Source organism: Podarcis erhardii (assembly GCF_964252035.2).
Source record: "Podarcis erhardii genome assembly, chromosome: 14".
Lineage (NCBI taxonomy): Eukaryota > Metazoa > Chordata > Lepidosauria > Squamata > Lacertidae > Podarcis > Podarcis erhardii.
Window position 1 is genome coordinate 39695658 of NC_138503.1, and position 15556 is coordinate 39711213.

A 15556-nucleotide genomic window follows, 5' to 3' on the forward strand; every position below is an offset into this window, starting at 1 on the left:
AAGAACAGGCGACATTGCCAGAGAAGGACGATGATAATCAGAATACATGCCTCGCATCTGGATTTCTGAGGCTTTAAGTGCAAACCATAAATGTTCAGGTTAACTTCCTATTTTTAATTCCCCACGTAATGAAAAAATAGCAACGGCAGAAGATCTAAATTTGCCTGACATGTTGTGCAACTTAATTTACCTGATTTCCTACTATTGTAGTAATTATCACTCACAAGCAGCCAAAGGAGCTATACTAACTCTGGTTAAAATTCCTTACTCTGTAATTACTGAAAATTCCCTGCTGGCATCCATTTTTCCCTCAACCATCAATAAACTCTCACACACTTCCGACTGCTAATTTGCTCCCTGCTAGTTTCCTTTACCTGTAAGATTCTCTCTCTTTTTTAAAAAAGAAAAGAAAATGAATAGCTAATTAAGACTTTAAAAAAATATATTGTAAGCATATATTTTGTTCTTACGACTATGCGCTCAACTGAAAGTATTTTACATTTTGCACCTCCTAATTTTGAAAGATCTGAATAAACTAATAAAAAGAATCAACAAGCTTGCAGCAAATTCTGCTTCATGGATGGAAAAACAGAGGTGAGAATTTGGGGTTATCATAGGGCACAGTGACTTCTGCCTACAATAAAGAACCTTGCAAGCTTGCAGGAAAGCAGAGATGCCAAAACTTTATATGCATTAATAATACTTTATATGCATTAATAATAGTCCCTCCTTTCTCCTTTTTCATTCCAACAGGCTTTTGGAAACTGATTACTTTTAATGAGGAGGCTGGTGCCGTTGCGTTTCATTAATGTAAACTATATGGTTTTAATGGATTTTATATATGTATACAGTACAGTGGAACCTCGGGTTGTGAACGTGATCTGTGCAGGAGGCCCGTTCGCAACCCGCAGCGCTGCGTCTGCGCAGGTGCGGGTCGTGATCCGGCGCTTTTGCGCATGTGCAAAGCGTGATTTAGCGCTTCTGCACATGCGCCAAAACCCAGAAGTAACCTGTTCCGGTACTTCCAGGTTCGGTGCGGTGTGCAACCCAAAAAACGCGTAACCTGAAGCATCTGTAACCCAAGATACCACTGTATAGTCTTCTATCAATATTCAACTGGTTTTTAATGATGTGGAGGGCCACAGGAAGATATTTTTAGGTATGTATGTAGCTTTTAACTGCAAATAGAACAGAAAGAGAACCACCACCCTTTGCCAGCTGACATCAACAGTAAGAATATTCCATCAATCCTGCTTTAAATGCATAGATTAATAGAGGCAGTCCACATAGGTATTTAAGTGACATTGGCCACTATGAGCCATGCATGGAAATGGCAGAGAGATCTTAGAACCAATGATGCTGGGTGTTCATACTTCCAACCCTGCAGTCCCTTTGCTACCAAAAGGCAGCACAGAACCCACTTTCGTTGTCTTACGTTCTAATGGCTGCTACAGTAAGACTGCCTGCTATGTGTCCCACAATGTACAATGTCCATGCACACAATAATTATGCCACCAGCACATGTCCAAATTATACCAAATCAGACCAGAAATTAATCCTAAGGAATGTAATGCCATCTGCTTTCTGCCACAACTTGCATCAGGGCTGCCTTATTTTAAGCTGTAAAAAATGTACACACAGAGAAAACAGGATGCACTTCCATTTTTTCCTATAGTAAATTAACAATCTGAATAAACATGCTTTATATTTAAATTTAACTTATAAACAAAACCTAAATACCACACAGGTGCCTATATTGTTTGGCTGGTTTGGAAGGCAACCCATAAATCTGGTGAACAGCACCTGGAACCTATTTTTGAAACTATCTCGTTGCAAAACAGCAAACTACTTAAATCAGTGCCACTAACAACAATTCTGATGCACCAGGAAATGCCAGTTCCACAAAGGGGAAATGTCCTGATGTTATGCTGAGGCTGTCCCCATCAGTCATTACATGTTTTGCATGCAGAAAATCAGTCCCTGGCATCTTCTGTGAGAATGGTGGTGGGAAACCTGTTTCAGCCTGAGTTCCCTGTTAAACTGCACAATTAAACCACACTAAGAACCATAGCTCTGTGAGGAGAATAGGGGTCTCTGAACAATGCTCAGCACCTTTAACAAACTACAACTCCCAGGATTCTGGGGGAGAAGCCATGACTGTTTAAAGTGGTATGATACTCCTTTAAATGTATAGTGCAGATGGGGCCTAAAAGAAATAAATTAAGAAACAAAATATTATAGACAGACAGATACACAGATGGATGGATGGATGGATACACACACACACACACACACACACACACACACACACACACATACACCCCTTGACATTTGATTATTTATTTTAACTAGCTAATTTCAACAGAAGTCTTTAAGTCATTTACAAATCCCACCCAAAAGGAATCAATGTATGAAATGCAATACGAATTCCACACTCACACCCTACTTTTACAAACTATCTACAGTACTACTGATATCACGTTATACTACCCGTAATTAGATAAGTATCTCTAAACCAGGGTTTCCCAAACTCGGGTGTCCAGCTTTTTTTGGACTACAACTCCCATCATCCCTAGCCAGCAGAACCAGCAGGTCAGGGATGATGGGAATTGTAGTCCAAAAACAGCAGGAGACCCAAGTTTGGGAAACCTTGCTCTAAACCTTGCTCTAAACAATGTACTTAAGTAAAACAACTAAAAATTTAAGGCAGTATTCCTAATAATAATAATAATAATAATAATTTATTTGTATCCCACCCATCTGACAGGGTTGCCCCAGCCACTCTAGAACCTTCCATGTGCTGTTAAGCTACAGCTTCTATAACCTATGACAATTGGCCCTGCTGGCTGGGCCTCGCCAGGGAACAGTAGTCCAACATACCCAGACAGTGCAATTTAGGGAAAGGTCTGATTTAAGGACATGAACACCCTTCTTCACCACTATACAGTGGTACTTCAGGTTACAGACACTTGAGGTTACAGACTCCGCTAACCCAGAAATAGTATCTCAGGTTAAGAACTTTGCTTCAGGATGAGAACAGAAATCGTGCGGCAGCAGCGGGAAGCCCCATTAGAACCTCAGGTTAAGAACAGTTTCAGGTTAAGAACAGACCACCAGAACAAGTTCTTAACCCGAGGTACCACTTTACAGGCCTCCCCATCCTCACTTCAGCACTGCCAACTGAAAAGAAGATACTGCCTTTTTATTTAGGGAGCGACAGTTCTGAATTTAAAAAGGCAAGTCCAAGAAACAGAAGTGACATCTGAGGGTGCAGCAGCTGGCGGATTCTGGCAGAAACAGCGTTGGCCACCAACATCGCTGCGAGCATCCAGGCAAGGGAAACTGACACCGAGACGCCTGAGAGGATCGTGTGCCAGAGCTGAGCATCCCTCTGCCAAGATCTGTGCGCCAGAAGTTGGTTCCTACTTAGAAGCCACCAGAGGAAGAAGCACACATAATGCCCGCCAGGAGAAGTTGTTACATACAACACAAGAGCTCCCCTGCTGGTGCCCAACGGACAGCTGCTTCTATCTTTCTCGCCTCAAAAGGCATGCTCTGTGGAGTTGCTTGAAGAGAAGAAGAAGAAGAGTTTGGATTTGATATCCCGCTTTATCACTACCCTAAGGAGTCTCAAAGCAGCTCACAATCTCCTTTTCCCTTCCTCCCCCACAACAAACACTCTGTGAGGTGAGTGAGGCTGAGAGACTTCAGAGAAGTGTGACTGGCCCAAGGTCACCCAGCAGCTGCATGTGGAGGAGCGGAGACGCGAACCCGGTTCCCCAGATTACGAGTCCACCACTCTTAACCACTATATCACACTGGCTAATAATAATCCAACAAGTGTAAGAAACACCAGAGAGATGCGAGCAGAAAAACAGCTCTCCCAGATATCTTTACGCCAGAGACAAAGCAGCAAAAAGTGAAGGGCGGGGGGGAATAAATGTATTTTGAAAACTAAAACTTCACGGGAAAGATGGACTTCCTGGCTCCCGAGGACGCACGGCGCATTGCACAAACACACAGACACACACACAATCAGGGGGCAAACCAATAAAAAGACCAAGGCAAATAGGCAGGCAGACCAGGAAGGAATAGCGGAAAGGAAGGCCACAGCGGAACAAAGCAAGAGCGATGCAAGCAGCCTGGAGGCAAGGCCAAGGAACCCTAAGGAGGCTGTCAGCTTGCTGCCTTTCTAATGAAGGCTCTTGGAAAGAAAGCAGAGAAGTTCAAGTGGCCTCAGGCTGAGTCTTCCCTCACTCACACGGAGCGCTAAGTCAAACCATGGCTTAACACAATGAGGAAATGTGCAGGCTCCCAGAAAGGAAGGTGCGGCCATAATGCAGGGCCAGGTGTAACAGTTCCCCTAACCATTCCTGATGATGAAACAAGTGTAGGGAAGGCAGCATCAAATCTGAGTGCTCCTATGGAGCCCAGGTGTTGTGGGACCTCCAACTCCCATCAACCCGAGGCAGCCGAGCCAATGGTCAGAGTGAATTGGAGCTCTATGGAAGGCTACAGGTTCCCCATCTTTACCTAAGGCTCCATCTGCACCATAGATTTAAAAGCAGCAGCCATGTCTTCCCCAAAAGAATTGTGGGAATTGTAGTTTGTTAAGGATGCCAGGAGATTTCAAGGGGTCCTTCTTCTTCTTTGGCAATCACTTGTAGCCAAGTAAGATTGTCTTCCATGAACACGGTTTTAAAAATGAGTCTGTATGTGACTGTGGAGGCCAATTCTGGACCCACACATCCTTCCACAGTGGGGACATTGGTTTCCGGGCTGGAGTTGATCACGGTGTGGATTTGCCTTCCTCTTATTCCCCTCAGAGCTACGACTCCCTTTTACAATCCCTTTTACAAGGAAACTCTGGGAACTGTAGATTTATGAGGGAAATACGGACCTCTCAAAAACTCTCAGAACCCTTCACGAACCACAGCTGCCAGGATTCTGTGGGGGAAGCCGCGACTGTTTATATTTAAAGCAGTGTCACACTAGATGCGGCCTTAGAATATTTACTGGTACGGCGTCCTAAGAAAACATGCCAGTCAGGACACAGTGCTGGTTAGGGCTGATGGGAAATATACTGCAAAACATCTGAAGGACACAGGTTAGGGAAAGCTGGTGTAGAAGATGCATAGGACACTTAAGGTTCTGATGGAGAAGGATGGGGCTGGCCTGCTCAACCATGAAGAACACTGATTTTCAATTATAAAATACAAAGAGATGAGGTGTTGGCAACGGGAAGTGGCGAGGAATCAAGGTTCATTTCCATTTAATCCTAACATTATATTTATGAGAAATATCAGAGCCAGCTTTATGTTCCTGGAAAAAAGCAACGGCAATTTGTTGTATATTAAGAAGAGCAAGTGGCAAATGGTGCGCAGAGAGACCTTTTGAACATGCAGAGTTCCAAAAGAAAAGAATGACTCATCCTTCGTCTAAGCACCAGCCACACAGAGTGTCCTGAAGGATTCGGCTAAAGACTCTACCCTCTGAATGAGTTTTGAACATTACCAGATGCTCAGGTTAAGAGACAAAGATCACAAGGTTGAAGACATTTCAGAACGTAATGATTTGCATTGCTCTGAAGTCTAAACCTCCAAGCTCGCAATGAGGACAACAGAGCAACCCGAGTTTGCAGAGGAACACGTCATGAGCCTGGGTTCACATATGACACTAAGCTTAGACCACAGCTTGCTTTCTGGCACCACAGCAGTAACAGAGGAGTAGGAGAAACCCTGAATTTTGGCAGCATGCATTTAAACAATAGTTTAACTGTGGTTTACAGTGATGTGCAACACTAGCCTAATAGACAGCAACTCTTAATTTATCACATACCACCACAAACTCTAATTGATGCCCCATCCAGATTCGTCAGTCTTAGATGTTACAGAAAACTGACCTGAAAAGGCAGCCTATCAAAATGAAGAATTCTGTTTTATAAAAGCTCTCATCTAAAAGAATGAGGAAAGGTCATAGTTCAATGCTAGAGGATGTATGTTGCGTGTTTAAGGTCCCAATTCCAATCCTTAGTACATCTGAGACTATTCCGCTAGCCAGATGTCATATCAAAGTACCTCTTTGACCCAAATAAAAACAGACGGTTGCATCCAACAAAGTTTTACTCAGAGCAGACTCATAGAAATTAATGAACAAGACTAAGTTAGGTTCATTAATGTCAATGTACCTACTCCGTGCAAAAAATTAGCTGGATACCACCCAAAGGGATCAATTCCTTGAATTGTGCTCAAGTGTCACTCAAATGATTGTCTTTTAAAGAGACTGAATAATTCCTTGAGGCACAGCAGTTCAGGACTAATACTATCATTTGGTGGGTGTCAATTCATCATAATAAAGCTAACTGTTATCTTCTCTTGAAGCCTTTTTAATTTATTTGGTCATTAAAAAAACCACAATATATGTTCAAAGAATGAGTTCACTGCTGGATTAAAGTGAATCTACAGCACACGGACAGAAAACCTTCTAAGATCGTAATTACATTTTAAATTTTCAGTTTAATTATTTAGCTATGCCTATTTAAACCATTACAAGCATTGCCTATAAATACACATAACATGAATATTAAAGACTTAAGAGATCCCCTTTCCTTGAACACAGAGCATATCGCTTCTCCAAAGATTGTGCATCTTAAGAGTAATACTTTTCAGTTTTATAGAAGCAGGGGGTTATGTGTCAAGGAGACAGGGCTGCAGATCTCATTGCCCATCAAAATACTTTGCAAACCTAACAATAAGTACGTCCAGGCCCATCTAGTCCAGCATCCTGTTCTCACAGTGACCTGTGGGAGAATCCACAAGCAGGACCTGGGTGCAAGACGCCATTTCCAGCAGCTAGTATTAAGAGTCCTCCTGCCTAGCACCACCGAATGCAACACAATGGGCTCATGTTAATGAGGAAGCTGACTGGTGCCTGTTCATGCATTATGCAAAACCAGGGGAAGAAGAGGATTGGCAGGGGGGGGAAGGGCTGGTGATATTGCCATATAGACTCATGAACTCACTTCATCTCAAGCAGATCACCCTCTCCTCTCCTGCTATAGTCTTCTTTTTGCAGCAATGCCCACATGGAGGCTTAATGATAGTTAAGAATGAATTAAGGACTGCTCAGAAACCATGGTGTGAAAGGATCTTGCTTAGCTTCAACCACGGCAAAAGCCCAGGTTGGCCATCACGTATTGGCTCAGAAACATACAGGGAGTCCTCGCAGCTGCGCCAGGATCAATGCTGCACGATCAGCTCGCCTCTAGCCCGTCAGAAATCAATAACTGAACATGCAAGTTACAGGTGGCCTGGTATTGCTCATTTTTGGCATTTCCCTTCTTCCACAGGCAGCTGGTGTTTGCTTGAACTTGACTTTTCAGATACACACTGCGCTGTGGGTTGCCAATGAATTCCAATACATTCAACACGCACCCAATTTCCTGATGTAATTATATGGTATTGGAAGTGCCACCCTCAGAACGATTTATGTAAAACTCCTGATTAGATCAGAGCCAGTTATTGGCCTTCCCTGTATCATTATGATTAACACACTTCATAACTATTTATCTATTGTTCGGCGTGCCACCACACTTTAGCCGTGACAGCTGCGGATCAGATGATATTTTTGTTCAGTTAATTATAAAGCATTCTGCAATAACATATATAGAATTGAAGGAGAGAGAGAGAGAGAGAGAGAGAGAGAGAGAGAGAGAGAGAGAGGAAATATAGGCATTGAGAGCTGTGCACAACTGAAAGATCAGTCTAATCCTGCTGCATGCTAATGGCTGTTGCCTGGCCTCCTCTCAGCAAAACCCCTTACGTTTTTCATGAAAATTTATGACTGAAGCCTTAAGAGGCAGAATTTCTGGAAATCTGAAGACATGGACTAAAATTACAAATAATCACAATGCCTGTATTGAGAACTTGAAGCTCCTGAAGTTAGTTGGCTTTGAAGAACTTGCACAAATAATTAAGTAATAAGGGAAGTCACTGAGACAAGGGGGAAGGGGGAGGTATCAGAGAGGCAATGCTCACGGCGCCATCTTTGTCAATGGTGGCATAGGTTGTTCTCCATGGCACAGAGCCACCTTCTCTCAGCTTAAGATGGAGCCTAACTGGGCAGAGATACCCAGGGGACCACCATGCCTTGGCAACCACCAAGTTAAATCACATTAAATGTGGAGTTGCCTTGTGAAGCTCTATAGTATGTTATTTTGATGATCAGTCCGAAACAGCAGTCGCAAGGCTGTTAACTGGGATTGGCTTTATGGCCACATTACATCCAATGCCTTGAGAAACTGCAGCAGCAACCAGTTAGGTTTCTAAGTCTCCACTCCAAGTGCTGGTCACAAGAAGGGCTGGTCACAGTAACACCCGCTTGCCTCCCCACATGTCTGTCCATACACTAAGATCTCCAGAAGGTGCTCTTCTTTAGGCACCCTATTTGAAGTGTGGTGAGTGGCAACTGCGCAGAAGGGCCTTCTCAGCGCCGGCACCACCATTGTGGGCATGGCCTCCTCAGGGAAAAAAACTTGCCTGGCACTTACTTTGGTGTCATTTCAGGCCTTTTTGTTTTCCCATAGTTTTCTATTTGACCCGCATGATCTAACACTGCCCTCTTTTATGCTAAAGGTAAAGGGACCCCTGACCCTTAGGTCCAGTCGCGGATGACTCTGAGGTTGCAGCGCTCATCTCGCTCTATAGGCTGAGGGAGCCGGCGTTTGTCCACAGACAGCTTCCATGGCCAGCATGACTAAGCTGCTTCTGGCAAACCAGAGCAGTGCACGGAAACGCCCTTTGCCTTCCCGCCGAAGTGGTACCTATTTATCTACTTGCACTTTGACATGCTTTTGAACTGCTAGGTGGGCAGGAGCTGGGACCGAACAACGGGAGCTCACATCGTCGCGGGGATTCGAACTGCCGACCTTCCAATCAGCAAGCCCTAGGCTCTGTGGTTTAGACCACAGCATCACCCGCGTCCCCTTCTTTTATGCTACCCTTTTAAAATTATTGTCTCACTCCTTTTTTGTTTTAATCTGGTTTTTCTGTATTACATTTATATACCACCTTTATCTCCCAAGGATCTCAAGGTACATGGCTCTCCTCCTTCTCATTTCATCCCCATAACAACCCTGTGAGGTAGGCTAGGCTCAGAGATGGTGGAGCAGCCCAAGGTCACCCAGCGGGCTTTATGGCTGAGTGGGGATTTGAACCCTGTTCTCCCAGGTCCTAGTCCAACACTCTAACCATTGCACCACATGGGCTCTGCTCTAACTTGAATTCTTTATAAGCCAGGAACTTGTTGAAGGTGAAGCATAAATCAACACACACACAAACACACAACTATAAAAGGAATAAGGAGTATTGAATACAACCATTATGACTTCTATTGAAACCTTCCAATTCTTTACCGTAAAACAGGGATGGGGAGCCTCAAGCTCGGGCGCCAAATGCAGCCCTCTATCTGACGCTCTCTGAAGGTCACACACATCCTACCCTCGGACTACCTCCCTCCCTGGCCTTGCTTTGCACCCTCCTTCAGTGTTTTTGCCTGGCTGGAATGTGTCCTTGTTCTCGTACAATGTTTCTTGTTTGCCTGGATGAAGGACAGAGTTGTGTGTGAAAGTGTGTGCAGAAATTAGTCTGCTACACCAAGGTAAAATTCACATTAATTGCTCTGCCCACTTTTGCCTCCAGCTCTGCCTGTCGCTGGCATGCGGTCGCCAGAAGATTGGCCAGAAGAGAATGTGGTGGGTCAGATTCAAAATGGTTCCCGATCCCTAATTTAAAAAGAGACGCATCAATCTTATTTACTCTTCAGCCAGCACATGAAGCCAACAAGCCCTGTAAAACTGAAAATTGTCACCTCTAACAGGAAGAGCCATCACCCCATTTGCTCAGGTGGGGAGGGGGGGCAGGGAAACAGGATCTAAGACCATTTATCCTATGACTCCGCAATGAATAACTCTTGAGAACAACTCCTGTGCCCGCAATGATTTGGTAGCATTATGCAAAAACGTGCTCCCTGACAGGCTCCATAAATGTTAACCACTCCAGAATCAAAATGGCAGTTTATATGCTTCTGGGGGAGTTGCACATATGACTCATTTGACACAGGAACACAGATACGGGAGCAATTTTCAGGAGAATTCTCTTGTGAATGGGGCGGGAGGGGTAATGTTAGCAAGGCCCAATTACTCATTCTCTCGCCGGAATTGCAAAGTAATGGTTTGCATTTCATGACACACCTATGCCTCAGAGACCTTTGGGAAGAGACTACTACAGAGGGATTACGTGCTGCGTTGATGATAATCTCAGCTATAACTAATTCTTCCAATTAGCATGCTGGAGCACGCCATGCGTAACATTCAAAACCACAGTGTCTCGGGAACTGGCTTAAGCAGCCAGAGGCAGGAGGGCAGGCTTGTTGCAGCCACAGGACCAAGAAGTGGAGAAAACAATAGAGAAGGTAGCAGCCATAACGAGGAAATCTCTCATTTCCCTTTATTTATTTGTTACCCTGAAAGGTTAAGCATTGATGGGGAAAGGAGCATTAATTAACCAACCAACCAACAAACAAACAAGCAAACTTTGTACGGCCAGACAACTAGTCCCACATTCAGGCACTCCAGAGTGCAGCTAGTTCCTGCCAAAAGGAAGGGGAGAAAGAACTGGGAAACCACTGGAGAATCAGGCTACCTAACATCATGGTGACACCCAGGTACCCTGCTTCATCACCTGAGGCAAAACAGGAAAGTGCTGCTCTGCACTACCCCTGACAAAGCCCTCCTTGCCCAAGCTGTGAGGCAGCACCCGCAAAGCGGCAACGGTGGGTTCCAACAAGCTCTCGCGAGATTTCAGCAACATCTCGCGGGATTTCGCCAGAAGCCGCCACTGGTTGGAGGTGGTGAGATGCCTGTAGGGACACTGCCTCTTGGGCTTCCGCTGCCCAAGGCAGCTACTTCAACCCACCCCATGCATGGTCCGGCCCTATGACACCACATGATTGACAGTGGGCAGTAGCTATCGAACTGGTCTACCAGGAGCAAACAAGTTCAGTGGCTAGATTTGCTGGGCCACTGACCAGATCATTTTCCCCAACTCATACCTTAACTGGCAGCACTGTGACCTCCAATTCATTGTCTTGGCCAATGCTGGAATTTAGGGTCATGCTAGAGGAGGAGGAATGCAACAGAATGGGGATTTCATTGTACAGGCACAGCTACAATGTAGCAAACATTAACATGGATCAGGTTCTAGTCTGGTGCCAGTTCCCCTGGAGAAGGCAGCAAGGTAGGTCAGGATGCAGGGCCATGGAAGCAAGCAAGCAACTTGCTCCTACAAGGGCTAAGAACATATTTAGGCCTTTTAAGCCGGACTACCTCTTGGAGACTCCACCCCCTTGTGGAGACTGCCAGGTTCTTAAAGGGCCAGCCACACGGTCTGAAGATGGTCACTTCTCCTCTTCTGTTCGACACCCCCTGCACCAATGGACCGGCAACATGCAGAGGGGGACACCTGGTTCCTTGGGTCAGAGGAAGGCCCCTGTGAGTTCTAGCCCCACATGCCCTGGTGGTACAGCAGGATCTTCTGGGGTCTCCTGTCTGACAACCACAGTCCCAGTGGTCTCCTAATCTCCAGCAGCAGCTCAGAGTCTTGAAAACGATCCTGCTCCTTAGCTGGTGCATTTGCAACCATATATATATATATATATATATATATATATATATATATATCCCTCAACATTGAAGGAGTAGTAAAGAGACATTAACAAGGGTGACAAAATCCAACACTCGGATTAATCCATCACAAGCAGGCACCTCTGCAGATATTTCCTCAAGTGCTTCAGACAAACAGAATTTGAAGAGGGCTGTACGATTTGTCAAACATTTCAAGTGCCAAATTTAACCTTTTTTTCTGACAGAAGCTGAGCCTCATCCACCCATAAATATTCATAGCTGGAACTCCAGTGTATGCCTGCCTCAACTGAGCATTTCAAACACCGGGGCCGAATGACCAGCATATTAAAGCTTCTGGCGCAAAGTGTTATCTTCAGCCAGCAAAGAAACGGACAGCAGCTTGGATTCCAGCAGGCCTTTCCTGCCTCGGCCTTCCCACTGCCGCCTTCCCCTACCCCCCACCCCCCCATCATAAAATCACATAAAGGGATTTTATAAGCATCTAGTTCAAACCCACTCTTGATGCAGAAAACTCAGGGCTAGCATATCTCAAAGAAAGGGCAGCCCAGCCTCTGCTTAGACCTCCAAAAAGGGAGACTCCATCACCCTTTCAGATAACTAGGGCAAAGTTGGTAGAAACTGCCCCAACAGGAGTGGAGAACCTCTCTCTCTCTCTCTCTCTCTCTCTCTCTCTCTCTCTCTTTTAGCTTGAGGACCACATTCCCTTCTGGGCACCCTTCCAGAGGCCGAAATCCAGTGGGAGGTGGGGCCAGAACAGAGGCAAAAGTGGGCATGGTGAGGAGTGTAGCTTTTACCTTTGAATGGCAGGCTAGAGTCTACAGACACCCCTCTGTCCTCCATGCAGGCAAACAAGAGGCACGATCAGAGTTCAGCAACACATTCCAGACAAGCAAACACACTCAGGCTGTAAAGCAGAACCTGAGGCTCCCCAGCCTTGCCATGCATGGACAGATAAACTTCTTAAGATCTAAGCCAATGCTGTTCATAATGCACACAGCAAGTTCAGCATTGAGGCCTATAAAAACTGACAATACAGAAAAGAGCCTTGGCTAACCACCAACCAACTTCTGAGATCACGGTAACTTAAAACTGATCCATGAGGCTTAACTGTAATATTTAAGCTGCAGGGCAAGCTTCGTCGCCTAAAGTGTCACTGTGTGCAAAGAGACAGGGGAGATGGCGGTGTTGAGGGCTTGGTGCTTAGTGCTACTCTCTCCCCTCTGTGGTCAATTTATTTGCGGGTTAAACCAAAAGCCCCATGCATAAGTGCTCTCCATTCATTCAAGTCCATGTGCGGAAAAGGAAGCAGGCATCGTGGCACTAGTTGGGTCCATCTACTGACTAGGGATGGGCAAATCTGTCCATTCCAGTTCCTTTCTGCTTCTACTTTTTCCAGCCTTCTGTCCTGTCCTCCACATTATCCACATTAGTTTATGTTGTTGTTGTTGTTTCAAAAAGTCCTCGTGAAAATTCGTAAGCGTTTTTGTGCGAACTAATAGGAGCATTTTTGCACACACCTTCTGCCTGATGTACACATTTTTTACAAAGCATGTTTTCAAAAACATAATGCATCTCTTTCTGTTATTTTCACTAACAGATGCACCTTTATGCACATTTTAGCTTGGCATGTGCACTTCTGTACACATCACTTGGCTGAAGAATTTCACTGCAAAATTTGGAGAAGTGCAATTTTGAGTAATGGTTGCGTTTCGGTGCACATACTGTTTTGGACGGTGCAAATCGGGCCTTCAGACAAAAACTGAATCAAATTTCTCCCCATCCCTGCTTCTGACCGTCACCTATTTGGCAAGAAGTATGCAAGCTTTTTGAGTACAACTGTAGGTACGCAGGCTCCTCCAGGCAAGCAAATTGGGACCACCAATCCCACAGGAGTCCCAATACTTTGGAGGTCCCTGAAGCACTCCCAGCATAGGCTACAGTAACCCAGCTGGAAATAAAGTCCTTGACCTCCCAGTTAAAGTCAGGGAAAGCTCCAGGGCCTGATTCAATTATACCTGAACTTTGGAAGGCTAATATGACATGCTGGGTCCCTGTACCAGCATCTTGGAGGTTCAAACAAATTATTAACAAAGCCCATGGCTAGATCTCTCACTCTGGCTGCAAAAACACGAGAGAAAATCTTCCCCCGATTCATTCATTCATTCCCGCTTAAAACTTGTCCTGTTCGGCTGCTGTTCTCAAACATTACAATTTTTAATCTGGTTATGTTACGTTATTTCTTTTTAACTTTCTCTTAACTTCCATAATTCAAAGTATCTTTTTTCAGAAGTGGTTTAGCTACACCTGATATTTTGTTTTACAACCCAATTTACTGTATTTTGTAAGTTATGGTATTTTACGTCTGTGGCTGTTGGTTTTTCTTTGGTTCAACTTTAAAGAATCTGCATCTTTAGAGGCACCTGAACATGTGCAGATGAGAATGTGCAGGTTCCCCCTTTAGACCTTCTGTCAAACGTAAGGAAGAAGAAGAAATATTGACACTGAGGACAGAATCCCATCACCCTAGTCCCCCCCACGATTTCACTGAATGCCTGGAGGCACTTCTGAACAGAGCTATTATCAGGCAGATAAACAGCGAGAAACAAACCTGTTCATCCATTAATTTAAGCTTTGGGGAATAATTTCTCACTATAAAACTGAGTGAGAAATTGTTAATTGTTATTGAGCCCTAGGCTCAATAGACTGTCACAGGGTGGGGTGGGGTGGGGGTATGCAGAAGAAGAGGACATCACAGATTGCTTGGAGAAAGAAAGAGAAAGGAAAGTAGGTAAAGTAAATGCTGGTTTCCTCCATCCACCAAAAATATCTTCTAATCAGCCCTATGATGCACAGACAGGCACCTAGGAAAAGTCAATGCCAAGACCACCCAAAACCTTTAAAATTCTGTATTAAAAAGGGTCAAACAGGCCCTGCTAATTTGGAAAGCAGTGAGGAAATATCACCTTCTTTGGTTTGGTACCGCATATTTATTTCCATAGTAAGATAGAACTTTGGATTGATTGTCCCAAGGTAGCTGTTGGCAGTGCTAGCTTACTTAACAAAGTTGAAAAACAGCTGAAATTTTCACAGATTAGCTGGGCAATGTCTAAGTCTAGGCCTTGATATCCAGAATTTTGATATCCAAAGGAGATCCTTTGAAATGAATGGGCCTGAATCAGTATTGTCAATTAATTTTAGTGGGTCTAAAATGAGTAGAAGGAACACTGGCTACAACCCAAAGTCACTTACTCAGCTGGTAAATATAGACAATGTCCTTGCACAAAATGATTGACTATTCATACATATTGACATTTCCAATTGTAGTAATTCTCTGGGATATTTGTTTCCAACCCAACCCTTTAAAAAGTGACTTAAAAACAATGTATTATCTTGACTTGTCTGCTTCCTCAAAACTTCCAGTAATTTCATTAGAAACCATAGGAAAAGCCTTGGTTGTGGTTTGTGGCGAGTCTGAAAAGGGGTAAACCATAAGCCCTAGATTCAGAAAACCATACACAGTGTATGGCACACAACAACAAAACAACTAAGGAAGCGCAAACCAGCCCAGCCACAATTTCCTCTCCAGTAGCCTTCACGTTTCCTTGTTCACACCAAGCCATGAGTGGGTTTTTTGGGGGGGGGGGAGGGGAGTAGCTGCTTATACATTTCAGAAGCCTAAACGAGAAAACCTAAGTATCTAAAATAATTAACCAAGAAAGAAAGAAAGAAAGAAAGAAAGAAAGAAAGAAAGAAAGAAATTAAAGGTTATCAAAACTAAGAAAAGGTTGTAAAATTTCTTTCAAATTTCACATAAGACGTATTACTCCAACTGTACCTCGTACTTTTTATATAGCA

General features: G+C 44.3%; 1 protein-coding gene across 6 annotated transcripts in view; it reads right to left on the minus strand.

Annotated features, from left to right (window-relative positions):
* Positions 1-15556, minus strand: part of SNX29 (sorting nexin 29) — a 226228-nt gene that overhangs the window by 128405 nt on the left and 82267 nt on the right. The gene's annotated exons all lie outside the window — the stretch shown is intronic.